The sequence below is a fragment of the Triticum dicoccoides genome, chromosome 3A (genome assembly GCF_002162155.2).
Source record: "Triticum dicoccoides isolate Atlit2015 ecotype Zavitan chromosome 3A, WEW_v2.0, whole genome shotgun sequence".
Lineage (NCBI taxonomy): Eukaryota > Viridiplantae > Streptophyta > Magnoliopsida > Poales > Poaceae > Triticum > Triticum dicoccoides.
The window spans coordinates 79,934,178-79,956,958 of record NC_041384.1 but is presented as its reverse complement, the minus strand read 5'-3'; positions in this window follow the sequence as shown (position 1 = coordinate 79,956,958).

Below are 22,781 nucleotides of genomic sequence, written 5' to 3'. Positions count from 1 at the left end.
TTTTGTTTTTTTTTCATCGACATTTATATATCAGTGCAAAAGTAAGTCAAGTGTTTTGTCAAAATAGTTCTTACCTATTTTGACTTTTTATTAAAATATTAAAAAAAATCCCCATATAGGGTGCATATACAACCAGAAACCAAAGTGTATTCCCCCCTGATAGCAATGTATCCAACTCTTTACAGAACCGCCTACACTGATGCATGCTTCACCTAGAAATGAATGTATTTCTTCTCGGTCCTCCTCAGCCATCATCGCATCTCGTTCCACCAACCAGATGCCATATATATATATGTGTGTGTGTGTGTGTGTGTGTGTGTGTGTGTGTGTGTGTGTGTTGTCTGATCCAGGGCGCGCGGTTTGTTTGTAGATCAATGAAGTAGCGATAGATCTAATTTTCTAGGGACCATTTATATGGAAGTTGCCTGAATTTATTGCATGGTACCCTGACCTGAAGGGTGTTTCTCAGCGCATAGTGCCTACTGCCTACTTCGTCCGTCCTTAAAAAGGTGTACTTCAAACTTTGTTGAAAAGTCAAACTATTTTATGTTTGACTGTATTTATATAATAATATATCAATATTTATGTCATCAAATTAGTAGCATCAGATTCATGATAAAATATATTTTTATCATGTACCTATTTGATTTCACAAGCATTTTTTGGGATGCAATGTCAGAAGTTTGGTCTATACCAAAAAAGGAGCAAGTTACATGTACAAGAGATGATTGGCTATTGAACATGCTGGACCAACAAGCGAGTGAGGTGCAGGATGGGAACGGATCCTCTGACTTTGTGAAGAGATGTCAGGGAGCTATAGTGGTGCTGCCGTGTAAAATGAGGAAGGCAAGTCACGGGCCTCACACTGTTTGCAAATCACTGTAGCTTTAGTACTGTTTGTATATCACTGTACACAGTTAGTAAGGTATTTGGCCTCCAAAAAGGTTTCGGAATGCACAGGATATTTATCAGAGTGTCGGAAGGGGTTCCGGGAGGCCCTGAGAAGCTATTAGGCCAAACGGGCCAAGGGAGGGAGCACACCAGCCCACAAGGGGGCTGGACCGCCCACCTCCTGGCAGTCGGCCCTCTAGGAAGGAAAGGGGGCGCCCAAGGCAAGGCGGCCGCCGGCCCCTCCCCTGCCATCTCCTCCACCCCCTAAAGAAGGGAAGGGGGCGTCTAGGGCAGGAGCCCAGGGCGTCCGCCGGCCCCTTGGGGGCGCGCCTAGGCAGCCTCCCTCCCCCTCCACCTATATATGTGTGAGGAGGGGAGGGGCACCACACACCACGAATCCTCAAGCCGTGTGCGGCGCCCCCTCTCCCTCTAGTTCTAGTTCCTTCTTCCTCCACGTCTGTTGTGCTTGGCGAAGCCCTGCGGAATAGTTTCACCACCACTGTCACCACAATGTCGTGCTTCCGGAACTCATCTACTACTTTGCCTCTCTTGCTGGATCAAGAAGGTGAGGGCATCATTGAGCTGAACGTGTGTTGAACGCAGAGGTGCCATACGTTCGGTACTTGATCGGGACGGATCGTGAAGGTGTACGACTACATCAACCACATTGATAAACGCTTCCGCTTAGCGATCTACAAGGTTATGTAGATGCTTCCCCCCTCTCTTAGCTATGCATCTCCATGGATAGATCTTGCGTGTGCGTAGAATTTTTTGTTTTCCATGCAACGTTTCCCAACAGCCCCTTCCGGCGGGGAGGGCGCGCCTAGAGAGCTTGTCGTGTCCTCGTGGGTCTTCTGGTCCTCCCACGAAGCTTCAGGGGTCTCATTTGTTCCCAAGAAAGTCACCAAAAAGTTTCAACCCATTCCAAGAACTTTTATTTCTGCAAAAAAACCGACACCACGGTAGTTCTGCTGAAAAGAGCGCCAGTCTAGGTTAGTTCCATTTAAATCATACCAAAACCATATAAAATTGTTGTAAACATGACATGCATACTTCATAAATTATAGATACGTTGGAGACATATCATGGCTCGGGTTATGGGAGATGAGGTCGTGAAAGAAGAGATTTTTTGCCACAAACGCACATGGACGGGCAGGTGGATGACCCGGTTCCTTACTCAATAGGGCCCACACATCGACAAATAACTCCTTCAAACCATTGTGATGACCAAGTCAAAATTAAGGACCAAAATCAAAATCAATAGCCTCAATTGATCCTCTCTTTAAAACTAGGGAGCATAGTGCTATAGAGAATATATAGATGCATAATTCTTTTCGGTTGCTTGTTTTCTCTTAGCCAGTTTAGATTAGTAGATAGTAGTGGAAGAGGTGTGCATTAGTTGGGTTTAGGTCTTATAAGTAATCTACCGTACTGACAGAAAACAGAAAAGTCTAGATGATTATCAATAGATGTTAAGGGTTGGTAGACGATGAATAATTTCCTAACCATAATAGTATGTCATCATTCTAAATGAAATTACATGTGTTTACACTTAATGTCTAGATGATGCAGAGTGTCTCGGTCAATGGACAGACCATTTAGCTAAAGATATATGAGGGTCTTGGTCTTTAGTATTATGAGCATGATTGGTTTGCTGCCAATATTTGGCTAGCCAAATGTTGGAATTGCCAAATATTGGCAATACCAAGACTTGCCAAATATTGGCAACTTTATGTGAGATAGGCAAGACAACTCGGTAACCAACCAAGTAGTAGCGAATATTTGGCACAATGACAAACATTGGCATGCCTATTTTTTGCACCAAACCAATTATGCTCTATGTCTCACAACATTTACTTGTCTGGCATGAATATGAGTGTTACATGTTGCATTTATACATATGAGAAAATCATCCATGACACTTTTTATGCTCTGGAGAGTTACACTTGGTGAACCTATGAACCCCAATCGAATTTCCACCATGAGAATCATCTTCCAACAACATTTATAAAGTTGTTTTATTTTCAGTTTTATTTTATTCTAAAAACAACAAAAATATGTATCACACATTATCTTTTAATAACCAGGTTCAACTTGCAATACTAGCAGGGAGCGAAACCCTTGTTAGAATCATTGGGGACAAAGTGAGGTTTTATTTGTGTTGTAGGGCATACAACTGTTGTAGGTCCCTTGTACCTTCATGGATTGATACCTTGGTTTTCTCAATGAGGGAAGGGCTTACCACTTGCTGCAAACTCCCACGCTGGGGATCCCATTAGACCAACACGCGCATCAAGAATAACCGTCAGTTACACAAATAATCTAAGAATTGAGTGTAGACTCTAGGGTTCGTTGTCTATCGACTAACCATGCATGGGCTTATATATGATAGGCCATAGGTTTACAAGTTCTTAGTCGGTTAGGATCGCGGAGGAGTCCTTTGAAGGAAATATGCCTTAGAGGCAATAGTAAAGTTGTTATTTTATATTTCCTTATTCATGATAAATGTTTATTATTCATGCTAGAATTGTATTGATCGGAAACCCAAATACATGTGTGAATACATAGACAAACACTGTGTCCCTAGTGAGCCTCTACTTGACTAGCTCGTTGATCAAAGATGGTTAAGGTTTCCTGACCATGGACATGAGTTGTCATTTGATAACGGGATCACATCATTAGGAGAATGATGTGATGGACAAGACCAATCCGTTAGCTTAGCATAATGATAGTTCAGTTTTATTGCTATTGCTTTCTTCATGTCAAATACATATTCCTTTGACTATGAGATTATGCAACTCCCGGACACCGGAGGAATACCTTGTGTGCCATCAAACGTCACAACGTAACTGGGTGATTATAAAGATGATCTACAGGTATCTCCGAAGGTGTTTGTTGGGTTGGCATAGATCGAGATTAGGATTTGTCACTCCGAGTACCGGAGAGGTATCTCTGGGCCCTCTTGGTAATGCACATCATAAGAAGCCTTGCAAGAAAGTGACTAATGAGTTAGTTGCAGGATGATGTATTACAGAGTGAGTAAAGAGACTTGCCAGTAACGAGATTGAACTAGGTATGAAGATACCGACGATCGAATCTCGGGCAAGTAACATACATATGGATAAAAGGAATTGTGTATGTTGTCATAACGGTTTGACCGATAAAGATCTTCGTAGAATATGTAGGAGCCAATATGAGCATCCAGGTTCCGCTACTGGTTATTGACCGGAGAGGTGTCTCGGTCATGTCTGCATAGTTCTCGGACCCGTAGGGTCCGCATGCTTAACGTTCGATGACGATATAGTACGATGAGTTATGTGATTTGGTGAACGAATGTTGTTCAGAGTTCCAGATGAGATCACGGACATGACAATGAGTCTCGAAATGGTCGAGAGGTAAAGATTGATATATAGTACGATGGTATTCAGACACCGGAAGTGTCCTGGAGGGTACTGAGTACATATAGGGTCAGCGGAAGGGGTTCCGGGCACCCCCCGGCAAAGATATGGGCTTAATGGGCCAAGGGAGGGATAGACCAGCCCACAAGGGGCTGGTGCGCCCCTCCACCAGGCCGTCCAGCCCTAGGGAAAGGAAAGGGGGGAGGGAAAGTCCCTCCTTCCTTCCCCTTCTCAAGGGAGAAAGGAAAGGGGGGCGCCACCTCCCCCTTCCTTCCCCTGGCTCCTGTACAATGAGGGGGGGGGGGCGAACCACGGCAGGAGCCGAACTGGGATTAGCCCCCACTTGGGGCGCCCCTTGGCCTCTCCCCTCTCCCTCCCACCTATATATATGTGGGGAGGGGGCGCCTAGAACACACAACATCAATTGTTAGCCGTGTGCGGCGCCCCCCTGCAGAGTTTACACCCCCAGTCATATTCTTGCGGTGCTTAGGCGAAGCCCTGCGCGGATCACTTCACCATCACCTTCACCACACCGTCGTGCTGACGAAACTCATCTACTACCTCGACACCTTGCTGAATGAAGAAGGCGAGGGACGTCACCGAGCTGAACGTGTGCAGAACTCGGAGGTGTCGTACGTTCAGTACTCGATCAGTGGATCGCGAAGAAAGTTCGACTACATCAACCGCGTTCTAAAACGCTTCCTCTTACAGTTTACAAGGGTACTTAGACACACGCTTCCCCTTGTTGCTATGCATCTCCATGGATAGATCATTGCGTGTGCGTAGAATTTTTTTGTTTTCCATGCATCGATTCCCAACAGTGGCATCATGAGCCAGGTCTTTGCGTAGATGATATGCACGAGTAGAACACAAAGGATTGTGGGTGGTGATAGTCATACTACTTACCACTAACGTCTTGTTTTGATTCAGCGATATTGTGGGATGAAGCGGCCCAGACCAACCTTACATGTCCACGCACATGAGACCGGTTCCATCGATAGGCATGCAACTAGTTTTGCATAAAGGTGGCTGGCGGGTTGATGACCCACAAGTATAGGGGATCTATCGTAGTCCTTTCGATAAGTAAGAGTGTTGAACCCAACGAGGAGCAGAAGGAAATGATAAGAGGTTTCCAGCAAGGTATTCTCTACAAGTACTGAAATAAGTGGTAACAGATAGTTTTGTGATAAGATAATTTGTAACGAGCAACAAGTAACACAAGTAAATAAGGTGCAGCAAGGTGGCCCAATCCTTCTTGCAGCAAAGGACAAGCCTGGACAAACTCTTATATGATGTAAAGCGCTCCCGAGGACACATGGGAATATCGTCAAGCTAGTTTTCATCACGCTCATATGATTCGCGTTCGGTACTTTGATAATTTGGTATGTGGGTGGACCGGTGCTTGGGTGCTGCCCTTACTTGGACAAACATCCCACTTATGATTAACCTCTATTGCAAGCATCCGCAAATACAACAAAAGTATTAAGGTAAACCTAACCATAGCATGAAACATATGGATCCAAATCAGCCCCTTACGAAGCAACGCATAAACTAGGGTTTAAGCTTCTGTCACTCTAGCAACCCATCATCTACTTATTACTTCCCGATGCCTTCCTCTAGGCCCAAACAATGGTGAAGTGTCATGTAGTCGACGTTCACATAACACCACTAGAGGAGAGACAACATACATCTCATCAAAATATCGAACGAATACCAGATTCACATGACTACAAATAGCAAGACTTCTACCATGTCCTCAGGAACAAAAGTAACTACTCACAAAGCATAAACATGTTCATAATCACAGGGGTATTAATATGCATATAGGATATGAACATATGATCTTCCACCAATTAAACCAACTAGCATCAACTACAAGGAGTAATTAACACTACTAGCAACCTACTAGCACCAATCCTGGACTTGGAGACAAGAATTGGATACAAGAGATGAACTAGGGTTTTGAGATGAGATGGTGCTGATGAAGATGTTGATGGAGATTGCCCTCTCCTGATGAGAGTAGCGTTGGTGATGACGATGGCGATGATTTCCTCCTCTGGGAGGGAAGTTTCCCCGGCAGAACAACCCCGTCAGAACCCTAGATTGGCTCCGCCAAGGTTTCGCCTCGTGGCGGCGGAGTTTCGCCCAAGAAGATGGCTTATGATTTTTTCCCATCGAAAGAGTCCATATAGCAGAAGATGGTCACCGGAGGGCCACCAGGGGCCCACGAGGTAGGGGGGCACGCCCAGGGGGGTAGGGCGCGCCCCCACCCTCATGGGTAGGGTGTGCCCCCCTGGTGAAGTTCTTGCGCTCAATGTTTTTATATATTTGGAAAACATCATCCGTGAAGTTTCAGGACTTTGGGAGCTGTGCATAATAGGTCTCTAATATTTGCTCCTTTTCCAGCCAGAATCCCAGCTGCCGGCATTCTCCCTCTTTATGTAAACCTTGTAAAATAAGAGAGAATAGGCATAAGTATTGTGACATAATGTGTAATAAGAGCCCATAATGCAATAAATATTGATATAAAAGCATGATGCAAAATGGACGTATCAACTCGCCCAAGCTTAGACCTCGCTTGTCCTCAAGCAAAAAGCCGAAATCAAAAAATATGTCCACATGTTTAGAGATGAAGGTGTCGATAAAAATAAAATACGGACATGAGGGCATCATGATCATTCATAGAGCAGCAACTTATATAATTCTTGTCATATGATATCTTATGCTAGAGTAATAATTCAATCACAATATAGTATGAATCGTAAACTTCATTGAAAACTAACAAACTATAATCTCAGTCATTGAAGCAATTGCAATTTATCATAACATAGGAAAGAGTCAATGCATAAGAGCTTTTCAGCAAGTCCACATACTCAACTATCATATAGTCTTTCACAATTGCTGACACTCACGCAATACTTATGGGTATGGAGTTTTAATCGGACACAGAGAAAGATAGGGGCTTATAGTTTTGCCTCCCAGCGTTTTACCTCAAGGGTAATGTCAACAGTAATAGTTCATGAAAACCCACATCCAATTAGCCATATATACCAGGATCTTTCCAACATATTGTGCTTGCCAAAGGATAAAATGTAAAAAGGGAGGGTGAAGATCACCTTAACTCTTTTGCAGTATAGGAGATAAAAGTAAAAGATAGGCCCTTCGCAGAGGGAAGCAGAGGTTGTCATGCGCTTTTATGGTTGGATGCACAAAATCCTAATGCGAAAGAACGTCACTTTATATTGCCACTTGTGATATGGACCTTTATTATGCATTCTGTCGCTTTTATTACTTCCATATCACACGATTGTATAAAGCTTATTTCTATCACACCAATCAATCATACATACTTAGAGAGCAATTTTTATTGCTTGCACCGATGACAACTTACTTGATGGATCTTACTCAACCCATAGGTAGGTATGGTGGACTCTCATGGCAAAACTGGTTTAAGGGTATTTGGAAGCACAAGTAGTATCTCTACTTGGTGCAATGAATTTGCCTAGCATGAGGGAGAAGGGCAAGCTCAACATGTTGGAGGATCTAAGACAATATAATTTATCTCAGATGTAAGAAAACATAACCCATTATGTTTTCTTCCTTGTCCAATGTCAACTCTTTAGCATGTCATATTTTAATGAGTGCTCACAATCATAAAAGATGTCCAAGATAGTATATTTATATGTGAAGACCTCTCTTTATTTGTTACTTCCTATTAATTGCAATGATGACCAAAACTATGTTTGTCAACTCTCAACAACTTTTATTCATCATGCTCTTTCTATGTGAGCTCATCACTCTCCATAAGAGTCACATGATCTCTTTGTTTCTTTTTATTTCTTTCTCTTTTCTTTTATTCACTTTGGATCATGGCCAAAAATAATCAAGCCCTTGACTCAACACTAATCTTTATTATATAGCTCACAGACTCGATTACATAGAGGGGTAATAAAGCAAAAATCACAACTAGATCATACTAAGAACTTTTATTCTACTGGATCAAAATATTACCAAAAGGATTGAACTAAGAAAAATGATAAAGATAAAAGTGATGGTGATACGATACCGGGGCACTCCCCCAAGCTTGGCAGTTGCCAAGTGGAGTGCCCATACCAGATACTCAATTCTTCTTTGTTGGAGAAGAAGGTGGAGTTGTTGATGAAGGATAGTCGCACATCGAGCGTAGGAGGTCTTCTAGCTTGCGGATAATGCATTTGAGTGCAATGACATGCTCCTTTAACAAAATATTTTCATGTGTGAGATACTTATTTTGTATATGAGCCAACTCAATCATCTTGAAAGCTTCGATTTCTGTTGGATTAGGAGGATTGCGGTCTAGTTGAAGGGTGTTCTCTGTTGCTGGAACTTGGTACTCCATGGACTTCTTGATCCTTTCATCCTTGTTGATCTCCATAGGTTCTTCTCTCTTCAGCTCTATCTTCATTAGCCAAGCATCATTTCCCTCATGGTTGGAGGAGGAGGGAGACGACATAGTGCCTAGCCTTGAGAACCCTGACAGAAAACAGCTCGAAACAAAGACATGAGATTTTTGCATGATACGGGAGTCAAAACCCCCGGGAGGTTATATAATGAATTTTTACCGAAAAAATACGTGTCATGTAAGAAAACGGAGTCCGGAGAGCACATGAGGTGCCCACGAGGTAGGGGGCGCGCCCGGGGGGGTAGGGCGTGCCCTTCACCCTCGTGGGGCCCTCGTGTCCTTTCCGGACTGCTGCTTATTTTTCTATTTTTATAAATATTCCAAAACGGAGAAATATTGCCTTAAAAACTGTTTTGGAGTCGGTTTACTTACCGTACCACATACCTATTCCTTTTCGGAGTCTGAAACGTTCCGGAAAGTGTCCTTTATGTACTCCTCCGGAGTTACGGTTTCAATAATATTGGTTTCAACATTTATGGGATTACGTGAGATATAATGTTTGATTCTTTGACCATTCACCACCTTCGGATTTGTGCCTTTGAAATTGTTGATTTTTATGGCACCGGAATGGTAGACCTCCTCGATAACGTAAGGACCTTCCCATTTGGAGAGAAGTTTTCCTGCAAAAAATCTTAAACGAGAGTTGTATAGCAGTACATAATCACCTACATTAAACCCACGCTTTTGTATCCCTTTGTCATGCCATCTTTTAACTTTTTCTTTGAACAACTTGGCATTTTCGTAGGCTTGGGTTCTCCATTCATCAAGTGAGCTAATATCAAATAACCTCTTCTCACCAGCAAGTTTAAAATCATAATTAAGTTCTTTAATAGCCCAATAAGCCTTGTTTTCTAGTTCGAGAGGTAAGTGACATGCTTTTCCATAGACCATTTTATACGGAGACATACCCATAGGGTTTTTATATGCAGTTCTATAGGCCCATAATGCATCATCAAGTTTCTTGGACAAATTCTTTCTGGACCTATTAACAGTGTTTTGCAAAATTAATTTGAGTTCTCTATTACTCAATTCTACTTGACCACTAGACTGAGGGTGATAAGGAGATGCAATTCTATGATTAACATCATATTTAGCAAGCATTTTACGGAAAGCACCATGAATAAAATGTGAACCACCACCAGTCATTAAATATCTAGGGACTCCAAACCTTGGAAAAATAACTTCTTTAAGCATTTTAATGGAAGTGTTATGATCAGCACTACTAGTTGGAATAGCTTCTACCCACTTAGCAACGTAATCAATATCAACTAAAATATGTGTATAACCATTAGAGGAAGGAAAAGGTCCCATATAGTCAAAGCCCCAAACATCAAATGGTTCAATAACAAGTGAATAATTCATAGGCATTTCTTGACGTCTACTAATATTACCAATTCTTTGACATTCATCACAAGATAAGACAAACTTACGGGCATCCTTGAAGAGAGTAGGCCAATAAAAACCAGATTGTAGTACCTTATGTGCAGTTCTATCTCCAGCATGGTGCCCTCCATAAGCTTTGGAGTGACACTTGCGTAGGATCTGTTCCTGTTCATGCTCAGGTACACAACGTCTAATAACACCATCTACTCCTTCTTTATAAAGATGTGGGTCATCCCAAAAGTAATGTCTCAAATCATAGAAGAACTTTTCTTTTGCTGGTATGTGAAACTAGGTGGTATAAACTTAGCAACAATGTAATTAGCATAATCAGCATACCATGGAGCAGTATGAGAAGCATTTATGACATTTAATTGCTCATCAGGAAAGCTATCATCAATAGGTAGTGGGTCATCAAGCACATTTTCTAACCTAGACAAGTTGTCTGCAACGGGGTTCTCGGCTCCTTTTCTATCAACAATATGTAAATCAAATTCTTGAAGCAAGAGAACCCATCTAATAAGTCTAGGTTTAGCATCTTTATTTTCGATAGGATATTTAATAGCAGCATGATCAGTGTGAATAGTTACTTTAGAATCAACAATATAAGGTCTAAACTTATCACAAGCAAATACAACTGCTAAGAATTCTTTTTCAGTAGTAGCATAATTTCTTTGAGCATTGTCTAGAGTTTTACTAGCATATTGAATAACATTTAGTTTCTTATCAACTCTTTGTCCTAGAACATCACCTACAGCATAATCACTAGCATCACACATAATTTCAAAGGGTAAATTCCAATCAGGTGGCTGAACAATAGGTGCAGAGATCAATGCTTTCTTAATTATTTCAAATGCTTCTACACAATCATCATCAAAGACAAATGGTATATCTTTTTTTAATAAATTAGTCAGAGGCCGAGAGATTTTTGAGAAGTCCTTAATGAACCTCCTATAAAAACTGGCATGACCAAGGAAACTTCTTATACCTTTGATGTCCTTAGGACATGGCATCTTTTCAATAGCATCAACCTTGGCTTTATCAACTTCAATACCTCTTTCAGAAACTTTATGCCCCAAGACAATACCTTCATTAACCATAAAGTGGCACTTTTCCCAATTTAGGACAAGATTAGTTTCTTCACATCTCTGCAAAACTCGATCAAGGTTGCTCAAGCAATCATCAAAATAAGATCCATAGACGGAAAAGTCATCCATGAAAACCTCACAAATCTTTTCACAAAAGTCACAGAATATAGCCATCATGCATCTTTGAAAGGTAGCAGGTGCATTACATAAACCAAAAGGCATACGTCTATAAGAAAAAGTACCAAAAGGGCATGTAAAAGTAGTCTTTGATTGATCTTTGGCTGACATAGGTATTTGAGAGAAACCAGAATAACCATCTAGAAAGCAAAAAATGTGTATGTTTGGATAATCTTTCTTGCATTTGATCGATAAAAGGTAAGGGGTAATGATCCTTTTTAGTAGCCTTATTTAATTTGCAGAAATCAATTACCATCCTATAACCAGTAATAATTCTTTGAGGAATCAATTCATCTTTGTCATTAGGAACAATGGTAATACCTCCCTTCTTAGGGACACAATGGACAGGGCTTACCCACTGACTATTAGCAACGGGGTAAATTATACCTGCCTCAAGGAGCTTTAGTATCTCCTTTCTTACCACTTCTTTCATTTTAGGATTCAGTCGGCATTGATGATCACGAACTGGTTTAGCATCTTCTTCCAAATTAATTTTATGTTGACATAGAGTGGGACTAATGCCCTTAAGATCATCAAGAGTATACCCAATAGCAGCACGGTGCTTCGTCAGAGTTTTCAATAATCTCTCTTCTTCATGTTCTGAAAGGTTAGCACTAATAATAAGAGGATATATCTTTTTCTCATCAAGATAAGCTTATTTAAGAGTATCCGGTAACGGTTTAAGCTCAAACACGGGTTCACCCTTGGGTGGAGGAGGATCTCCCATGATTTTAACAGGTAAATTGTGTTTCAGAATAGGTTCCTGTTTAAAGAATACTTCATCTAATTCCCTTCTTTCATTCATAAACATATCATTTTCATGGTCTAGCAAGTATTGTTCTAAAGGATCACTAGGAGGTACGACAATAGAAGCAAGACCAATAATTTCATCTTTACTAGGTAATTCTTCTTCACGGTGTTGTCTACTAAATTTAGAAAAATTAAATTCATGAGTCATATCATCTAAACCGACAATAACAATATCTCTTTTGCAATCTATGGTAGCATTAACAGTATTTAAGAAGGGTCTACCAAATATAATGGGACATAAGCTATCTTGTGGGGAACCAAGAACAAGAAAATCAGCAGGATATTTAGTTTTCCCACACAAGACTTCAACATCTCTAACAATTCCCATTGTTGAAATAGTATCTCTATTAGAAAGTTTAATTGTGACATCAATATCCTCTAACTCAACAGGTGCAATGTCATGCATAATTTCTTTGTATAAGTCAATAGGTATTGCACTAGCACTAGCACCCATATCATATAAGCCATGATAGCAATGATCTCCTATTTTAACAGAAATAACAGGCATGCCTACCACAGGTCTAGGTTTATCCGTATCATAGGGTTTAGCAATTCTAGCAGTTTCATTACAGAAATAAATAACATGCACATCTATATTATCAGACAAGAGATCTTTAACAATAGCAATATTAGGTCCAACTTTAACTTGTTTAGGAGGTGTATATGTTTTAATATTTCTTTTACGAACCACAGTTGAAGCTTTAGCATGATCCTTGATCCTAACAGGGAAAGGCGGTTTCTCAACATAAGAAGTAGGAACAATAGGATCATTATAAGTAATAGTCTTTTCTTCAACTTTAATAGGTGCAACTACTTTTACTTCTATGGGAGGATGATATTTAAACCACTTCTCCTTGGGGAGATCAACATAAGCAGCAAAAGATTCACAGAAAGAAGCTACTATCTCAGAGTCAAGTCCATATTTAGTGCTAAATTTACGAGAAATATCGGTATCCATAAAAGATTTAACACAATCAAAACTAGGTATCATACCTGACTCCTTACCATTGTTGAGGTCCCAATCTTCGGAGTTGCATTTCATTCTTTCCAATAAATCCCATTTCAATTCAATAGTCTTCATCATAAAAGAGCTAGCACAAGAAGTATCAAGCATGGTGCGATTGTTATCAGAAAGCCGAGCATAAAAATTTTGAATAATCATTTATCTTGAGAGCTCATGATTGGGACATGAATATAACATTGATTTAAGCCTCCCCCAAGCTTGAGCGATGCTTTATCCTTCGTGAGGCCAAAAATTATATATATAATTGCGATCATGATGAACAAGATGCATAGGATAAAACTTTTAATGAAATTCCAGTTTCAATCGTTTGTAGTTCCAAGACTCCATATCATGACATAGCCTATACCATGTCGATGCATCTCCCCTCAAAGATAAAGGGAAGACCTTCTTCTTAACAACATCTCCGGGTACACCTGCAAGCTTAAATAATCCACAAACTTCATCCACATATATTAGATGCTCATCAGGTTGTTTTGTTCCATCTCCCAAAAAAGGATTAGCTAGCAGTTTTTCTACCATACCCAAAGGAATTTCAAAGCACTCATTTCCATTTTTAGTAGGTTCAGTAGGTTGAGGAGAAACTCTTTGCTCTACTGGTCGGGGTGAAGATACCCCGAACAAGCCCCTCAGAGGATTACTTTCCATAGTAACAAGTGACAGTAAATTTCAGCACACTATATAAATTTTTCCTTACCAAATTCCACCTACCAAAGGCGCTTCACTCCCCGGCAACGGTGCCCGAAAAGAGTCTTGATGACCCACAAGTATAGGGGATCTATCATAGTCCTTTCGATAAGTAAGAGTGCCGAACCCAACGAGGAGCAGAAGGAAATGATAAGCGGTTTCCAGCAAGGTATTCTCTGCAAGTACTGAAATAAGTGGTAACAGATAGTTTTGTGATAAGATAATTTGTAATGAGCAACAAGTAACAAAAGTAAAGGTGGCCCAATCCTTTTTGTAGCAAAGGACAAGCCTGGACAAACTCTTATATGATGTAAAGCGCTCCCGAGGACACATGGGAATATCATCAAGCTACTTTTCATCACGCTCATATGATTCGCGTTCGGTACTTTGATAATTTGGTATGTGGGTGGACCGGTGCTTGGGTGTTGCCCTTACTTGGACAAAAATCCCACTTATGATTAACCTCTATTGCAAGCATCCACAAATATAACAAAAGTATTAAGGTAAACCTAACCATAGCATGAAACATATGGATCCAAATCAGCCCCTTACGAAGCAACACATAAACTAGGGTTTAAGCTTCTGTCACTCTAGCAACCCATCATCTACTTATTATTTCCCAATGCCTTCCTCTAGGCCCAAACAATGGTGAAGTGTCATGTAGTCAACGTTCACATAACACCACTAGAGGAGAGACAACATACATCTCATCAAAATATCGAATGAATACCAAATTCACATGACTACAAATAGCAAGACTTCTCCCATGTCCTCAGGAACAAAAGTAACTACTCACAAAGCATAAACATGTTCATAATAAGAGGGGTATTAATATGCATATAGGATCTGAACATATGATCTTCCACCAATTAAACCAACTAGCATCAACTACAAGGAGTAATTAACACTACTAGCAACCTACTAGCACCAATCCCGGACTTGGAGACAAGAATTGGATACAAGATATGAACTAGGGTTTTGAGATGAGATGGTGCTGATGAAGATGTTGATGGAGATTGCCCTCTCCCGATGAGAGGAGCGTTGGTGATGACGATGGCGATGATTTCCCCCTCCGGGAGGGAAGTTTCCCCGGCAGAACAGCCCCGTCAGAACCCTAGATTGGCTCCGCCAAGGTTCCGCCTCATGGCGGCGAAGTTTCGTCCGAGAAGATGGCTTATAATTTTTTTCCATCGAAAGAGTCCATATAGCAGAAGATGGTCACCGAAGGGCCACCAGGGGGGCCACGAGGTAGGGGGCGCGCCTAGGGGGGTAGGGCCCGCCCCCACCCTCGTGGGCAGGGTGTGGCCCCCCTGGTGAAGTTCTTGCGCTCAATGTTTTTTATATATTTGGAAAACATCATCCGTGAAGTTTCAGGACTTTTGGAGCTGTGCAGAATAGGTCTCTAATATTTGCTCCTTTTACAACCAGAATCCCAGCTGCCGGCATTCTCCCTCTTTATGTAAACCTTGTAAAATAAGAGAGAATAGACATAAGTATTGTGACATAATGTGTAATAACAGCCCATAATGCAATAAATATTGATATAAAAGCATGATGCAAAATGGACGTATCACGGGTGTCTATTTCTCCTACTTTAGTTGAATCGAATTTGTCTGCGGCCGGTCCTTGAAGAAGGTTAAAGCAGCAAACTTGACGAAACACCATTGTGGTTTTGATGCATAGGTAAGAATGGTTCTTGCTAGAAGCCCGTAGCAGCCACAAAATACTTGCAACAACAAAGTAGAGGACGTCTAACTTGTTTTTGTAGGGCATGTTGTGATGTGATATGGTCAAGACATGATGTGATAAATGTTATTGTATGAGATGATCATGTTTTGTAAGATATCTAACAACCGGAGGAGCCTTATGGTTGTCTCTTTATTGTATGAAATCCAAACGCCCTATAATTGCTTTACTTTATCACTATGTGCTAGCGATAGTTGTAGAAGCAATAGTTGGCGGGACGACCACGATGCTACGATGGAGATCAAGGTGTTGAGGCAGTACGATGGAGATCATGACGATGCTTTGGAGATGGAGATCAAAAGCACAAGATGATGATGGAAATATCATGTCACATATTTTGATTGCATGTGATGTTTATCTTTTATGCATCTTATTTTGCTTAGTACGGCGGTAGCATTATAAGATGATCCCATAACTAAAATTTCAAGGTATAAGTGTTCTCCCTGAGTATGCATCGTTGCGACAGTTCATCGTGTTGAGACACCATGTGATGATCGAGTGTGATAGACTCTACGTTCACATACAATGGGTGCAAGATAGTTTTGCACATGCGGAATACTCAGGTTAAACTTGACGAGCCTGGCATGTACAGACATGGCCTCAGAACACTAGAGACCGAAAGGTCAAACGTGAATCATATAGTAGATATGATCAACATAGAGATGTTCACCATTGATGACTACTCCATCTCACGTGATGATCGGACATGGTTTAGTTGATTTGGATCACATATCATTTAGATGACTTGATGGATGTCTATCTAAGTGGGAGTTCTTAAGTAATTTGATTAATTGATCTTAATTTATCATGAACTTAGTGCTGATAGTTTTTGCATATCTATGTTGTAGATCAATGGCCCGTGCTACCGTTCCCTTGAATTTTAATGTGTTCCTAGAGAAAGCTAAGTTGAAAGATGATGGTAGCAACTACATGGACTAGGGTCCGTAACTTGAGGGTTATCCTCATGGCTGCACAGAAGAATTATGTCCTTGATGCACCGCTAGGTGAAAGGCCTGCTGCAGGAGCAGATGCTAATGTTATGAACGTCTGGTAAGCTCGATCTGATGACTACTCGATAGTTGATACGTCCATTTTACATCATGTTTACCTACTGTTATTTATATTGTTTTTATGCATAATAATGCTTTTTGGAGTAATTCCAAAGCCTTTTCTCTCATAATATGCAAGGTTCACACAAAGAGGGAGAATTTCGGCAGGTGGAAATCTAGACCTGAAAAGGCTACGACAGGCAACCTATTCTGCACAACTCCAAATGAGTTGAAACTTCACGAGGAATTTTTATGGAATAAATAAGAAATACTGGAGCAAATAACTACGGGAGGGGGGCTCCTGGTGAGCACAAGACACCAAGGCGCGTCTAGGGGTTGTGCTCAGCCCAGCCCACCTCCAATGCCCATCTTCTGGTATATAAGTCATTTTGACCTAGGAAAAAAGAAGGAGAGGCCTTTCGGGATGAAGCGCCACTGTCTCAAAGTGGAACTTGGGCAGGAGCACTTTTGCCCTCTGGCGGAGCGATTCCACCGGGAAAACTTCCCTCCCGGAGGGGGAAATCATCGTCATCATCATCACCAACAACTCTCCCATCTTGGGGAGGGCAATCTCCATCAACATCTTCAATAGCACCATCTCCTCTCAAACCCTAGTTCATCTCTTGTGTTCAATATTTGTACCAGAACTATAGATTGGTACTTGTGGGTGACTAGTAGTGTTGATTACATCTTGTAGTTGATTACTATATGGTTTATTTGGTGGAAGATTATATGTTCATATCCTATATGCTATTTAATACCCCCTGATCTTGAGCATGATTATCATTTGTGAGTAGTTATTTTTGTTCTTGAGGTCACGGGAGAAATCTTGTTGCAAGTAATCATGTGAACTTGATATGTGTCCGATATTTTGATGGTATGTATGTTGTGATTCCCTTAGTGGTGTTATGTGAACATCGACAACATGACACTTCACCATATTTGGGCCTAAGGGAATGCATTGTGGAGTAGTTATTGGATGATGGGTTGCGAGGGTGACAAAAGCTTAAACCCTAGTTTATGCGCTATTCCGTAAGGGACCGATTGGATCCAAAAGTTTAATGCTATGGTTGGAATTTATTATTAATACTTTTCTCATAGTTGCGGATGCTTGCGAGGGGGTTAATCATAAGTAGGAGGTTTGTTCAAGTAATAACAAAACCTAAGCATCGATCCACCCACATATCAAATTATCAAAGTAACAAACACAAATCAAATCATAATGATGAAAGTGACTAGATGAAATTCCCGTGTACCCTCAAGAATGCTTTGCTTGTCATAAGAGACTGTTCTGGCATGTCCTTTGCCTCAAAATGATTGGGCTACCTTGCTTCACTTTTATTACTATTACCATTACTTGCTCGTTACAAATTGTCTTGCTATCAAACTACTCGCTACTTACAATTTCAGTGCTTGCAGACATTACCTTGCTGAAAACCACTTGTCATTTCATTCTGCTCCTCGTTGGGTTCGACAATCTTACTTATCGAAAGGACTACAATTGATCCCCTATACTTGTGGGCCATCAAGGCTCTTTTCTGGCACCGTTACCGGGGAGTGAAGCGCTCTTGGTAAGTGGAAATTGGTAAGGAAAAATTATTATTACGTGCTGAAATTTATGGTTACTTGTTACTATGGAAAACGATCCTTTGAGGGGTTTGTTCGGGGTATCTTCACCTCGACCGAAACCACAATTAGTCACCCCTCAACCCACTGCACCTACTGAATATATTGAATATGAAATTCCTTTGGGCATGATAGAACAATTGCTAGCTAATCCTTATGCAGGAGATGGAACCAAACATCCTGATATGCACTTGATATATGTGGAAGAAATTTGTGGATTGTTTAGGCTTGCAGATTTACTCAGAGATGAAGTTAATAAGAAGGTTTTCCCTTTATCTTTGAATGGAAAAGCATTGGCATGGTATAGGCTATGTGATGATATTGGATCTTGGAATTGGAATCGATTGAAATTAGAGTTTCACCAAAAAAATATCCTATGCATCTAGTTCATCGTGATCGGAATTATATATATAATTTTTGGCCTCGTGAAGGAGGGAGTATCGCTCTAGCTTGGGGGAGGCTTAAGTCAATGTTATATTCATGCCCCAATCATGAGATCTCAAGGGAAATTATCATTCAGAATTTTTATGCTCGGCTTTCTCATTATGATCAATCCATGCTTGATACTTCTTGTACTGATTCCTTTATGAAGAAGACTATTGAACTCCGGTGGGATCTTTTAGAAAGAATTAAATGCAACTCTGAAGATTGGCAACTCGATGAAGGTAAAGAGTCAGGTATTAAGCTTAAGTTTGATTGTGTTAAATCTTTTATGAATGCCGATGCTTTCCAAAAGTTTAGCACTAAATATGGACTTGACTTTGAGATAGTAGCTTCCTTTTGTGAATCTTTTTTGCTAATCATGTTGATCTTCTTAAAGATAAGTGGTTCAAATATCACCCACCTATTAAAGAAGAAATTAAAGAACCAGTAATAGCTAAAGATGAAACTATAATCTATAATGTTGATCCAGTTGTTCCTACTGCTTATATTGAAAACCCACTTTTCCTTATTAGGATAAAGGAACATGCTAAAGTTTCAACTGTGGTCAATAAAAGTTACATTAGAGCACCTAAACCAACTGAACAAATCAAGGTAGAACCTAGTGTTGCTATGGTTAAAGATCTCCTGGTTGAAAATATAGATGTGCATGTTATTTACTTCTATGATGAAGCTGCTAGAATTGCCAAACCCGATGAAAAAAATAAACATAGACCTATTGTCGGCATGCATGTTGTCTCAGTTAAGATAGGAGATCACTGTTATCATGGTTTATGTGACATAGGTGCTAGCGTGAGTGCTATTCCTTTTACCTTATATCAAGAAATTATGAATGACATAGCACCCGCTGAAATAGAGACATAGATGTTACTATTAAACTTGCTAATAGAGACACCATCACACCACTTGGGATTGTTAGAGATGTTGAAGTCTTGTGTGGGAAAATAAAATACCCTACTGATTTTCTTGTTCTTGGTTCCCCACAAGATGACTTTTGTCCCATCATCTTTGGTAGACCTTTCTTGAACACCGTTAATGCTAAAATAGATTGTGAGAAACAAACTGTCGGTGTTAGCTTTGGTGATGAGTCTCATGAGTTTATTTTTTCCAAATTTAGTAGAAAACCTCATAAAAAATAATTGCCTAGTAATGATGAAATTATTGGTCTTGCTTCTATTGTTGTGCCTCCTACTGATCCTTTAGAACAATATTTGCTAGACCATGAAAATGATATGCATATGCGTGAAAGAAATGAAATAGATAAGATTTTATTTGAACAATGTCCTCTTCTTAAACACAATTTGCCTATTAAAACTCTAGGAGGTCCTCCTCCACCTAAAGGTGATCCTATGTTTGAATTAAGAAAATTGCCAGACACTTTGAAATATGCTTATCTCAATGAGAAAAAGATTTATCCTGTTATTATTAGTGCTAACCTTTCAGAACATGAAGAAGAAAGATTATTGAAAGTTCTAAGGAAGAACCGAGCTGCTATTGGATATACTCTTGATGACCTTAAGGGCATCAGTCTCACTCTATGTCTGCACAAGATTAACATGGAACCTGATGCTAAACCCATTGTTGATCACCAACGTCTGTTAAATCCGAAAATGAAAGAAGTGGTAAGAACGGAAATATTAAAACTTCTGAAAGCAGGTATAATCTATCCTATAGCTAATAGTAGATGGGTAAGTCATGTTCATTGTGTCCCTAAGAAAAGATGTGTTACTTTTGTTCCTAATGATAAGAATGAACTTATTCCACAAAGAATTGTTACAGGCTATAGAATGGTAATTGATTTTAGAAAATTAAACAAAGCAACTAGAAAAGATCATTACCCTCTGCCGTTTATTGATCAAATGCTATAAACATTATCTAAGGACACAATTTTCTTCCTTGATGGATATTTTGTTTTTTCACAAATACTTGTTTCTCAACCTGATAAAAAAAGACAACTTTTACTTGCCCTTCTGGAACTTATTCTTAGAGACATATGCCTTTTGGTTTATGCAATGCACCTGCTACCTTTCAAAGATGTCTGACTGCTATATTCTTTGACTTTTGTGAAAAGATTGTTGAGGTTTTCATGGATGACTTTTCTGTTTATGGGAAGTCTTTTGATGATTGTTTGGGCAATCTTGATCGAGTTTTGCAGAGATGCGAGCAAATAAATCTTGTCTTGAATTAGGAGAAGTGCCACTTTATGGTTAACAAAGGTATTGTTTTGCGCCATAAAATTTCTAAAAGAGGTATTGAGGTGGACAAAGCTAAGGTTGATGCAATTGAGAAAATGCCATGTCCTGAAGATATTCAAAGGTATTCGTAGTTTCCTTGGTCATGCTGGTTTCTATAGGAGGTTTATTAAAGTCTTCTCTAAAATTTCTAGGCCTCTTACAAATCTCTTGCAAAAGGATGTTCCATTTGTTTTTTATGATGATTGTTTAGAAGCCTTTGAAACACTCAAGAAAGCCTTAATTTCTGCACCTATTGTTCAACCACCTGATTGGAACTTGCCTTTTGAAATTATGTGTGATTCTAGTGATTATGTTGTTGGTGATGTTCTAGGACAAAGAGTTGATAAGAAATTGAATGTTATTAATTATGCTAGTAAACTCTAGACAGTGCTTGATACGTCTCCATCAATCCGTGGGAGGCGCAGGATGAAGATGGTCTCTCTCAAACTACCCCGCAATCAAATACAAGAAATCTCTTGTGTCCCCAACACACCCAATACAATGGAAATTTGTATAGGTGCACTAGTTAGGTGAAGAGATGGTGATAAAAGTGTAATATGGATGGTACAAATATATTTTTATAATCTGAGTAAATAAAAACAGCAAGGTAGCAAATAGTAAACAGGCACGAAAATGGTATTGCAATGCTTGAAAATGAGGCCTAGGGTCTGTACTTTTGCTAGTGCAATCTCTCAATAATGCTAATATAATTGGATCATATAACCATCCCTCAACGTGCAACGAAGAATCACTCCAAAGTTCCTATCTAGCGGAGAACATACGAAGAAATTGTTTGTAGGGTATGAAACCACCTCGAAGCTATCCTTTCCGGTCGATCTATCCAAGAGTTCGTATTAAAATAACACCAAATAATTTCAGATTCATAATACTCAATCCAACACAAAGAACCTCAAAGAGTGCCCCAAGATTTCTACCGGAGAAACAAAAGACAAGAACGTGCATCAACCTGTGACACTCCAAAGTTTTTATTTGGTTTTTTTTTCAAAACTTTGTGGTTTTGAGGAGAGACCCTTTTTAAAAATTTTCTTTTTCAGAAAAACCTTCCTCTTAAAAACCTCCTTTTGCCTTGGCAAAGATTTTATTTCTTTCAAACTTTGGTGGTTGATCTTCTGCAAACTTCTCCTCTGTTAGTTCCCTCTAAAAATCTAAATTTTTTTTGGGAGTTTTTAATTTGTTTTATTTTTTTAAGTGAAGCTCTATGAAAATTTGGGTTTTTCTTATCTTTGAAGCCACCCTTGGCTTTGTATTTTGCCCATGAGATAAAACCCCTCCAAAACCTCCCCTCCCCCTAGTGATCAACCTAAATTCTCTGTCCCAACTAATCCAAACTAGTTTTGGATTTTTATTCTAATTATTTTTCCCCTCATTTCAATTCTGAAAATTATTTGGAGCCTAAGGGATTTTCAAAGCAAGTACACTTTTTCATTTGAGTTTTGACCTCAAACCAATTCTCCTGGATTGTCCTTTGAACCCACAACCCAGAACCATCTTGATCCACTCCTCCCCTTTTCAAATTTTTCAAAATGCAGTCTCTGCAAGTTTGGACCAGATTTGCCAAATTTGGTGAAATTCATATCCACACTGCTCCAAAAAATCCACCAAAAATCATGCAGCCTACTTGAGCAAGGAGAAGCCACTCCACCAAAAATCAGCTCAAGGAAAAATCACCAGAGGCCAATTTCATTCGGTCGAACACCTGGTGGGCACTGTTACTGTTCAAAGTTCAGAAAATTCAGTTTCAGTGTCATCTTTAGTCCGTCAGTTTCAGTCA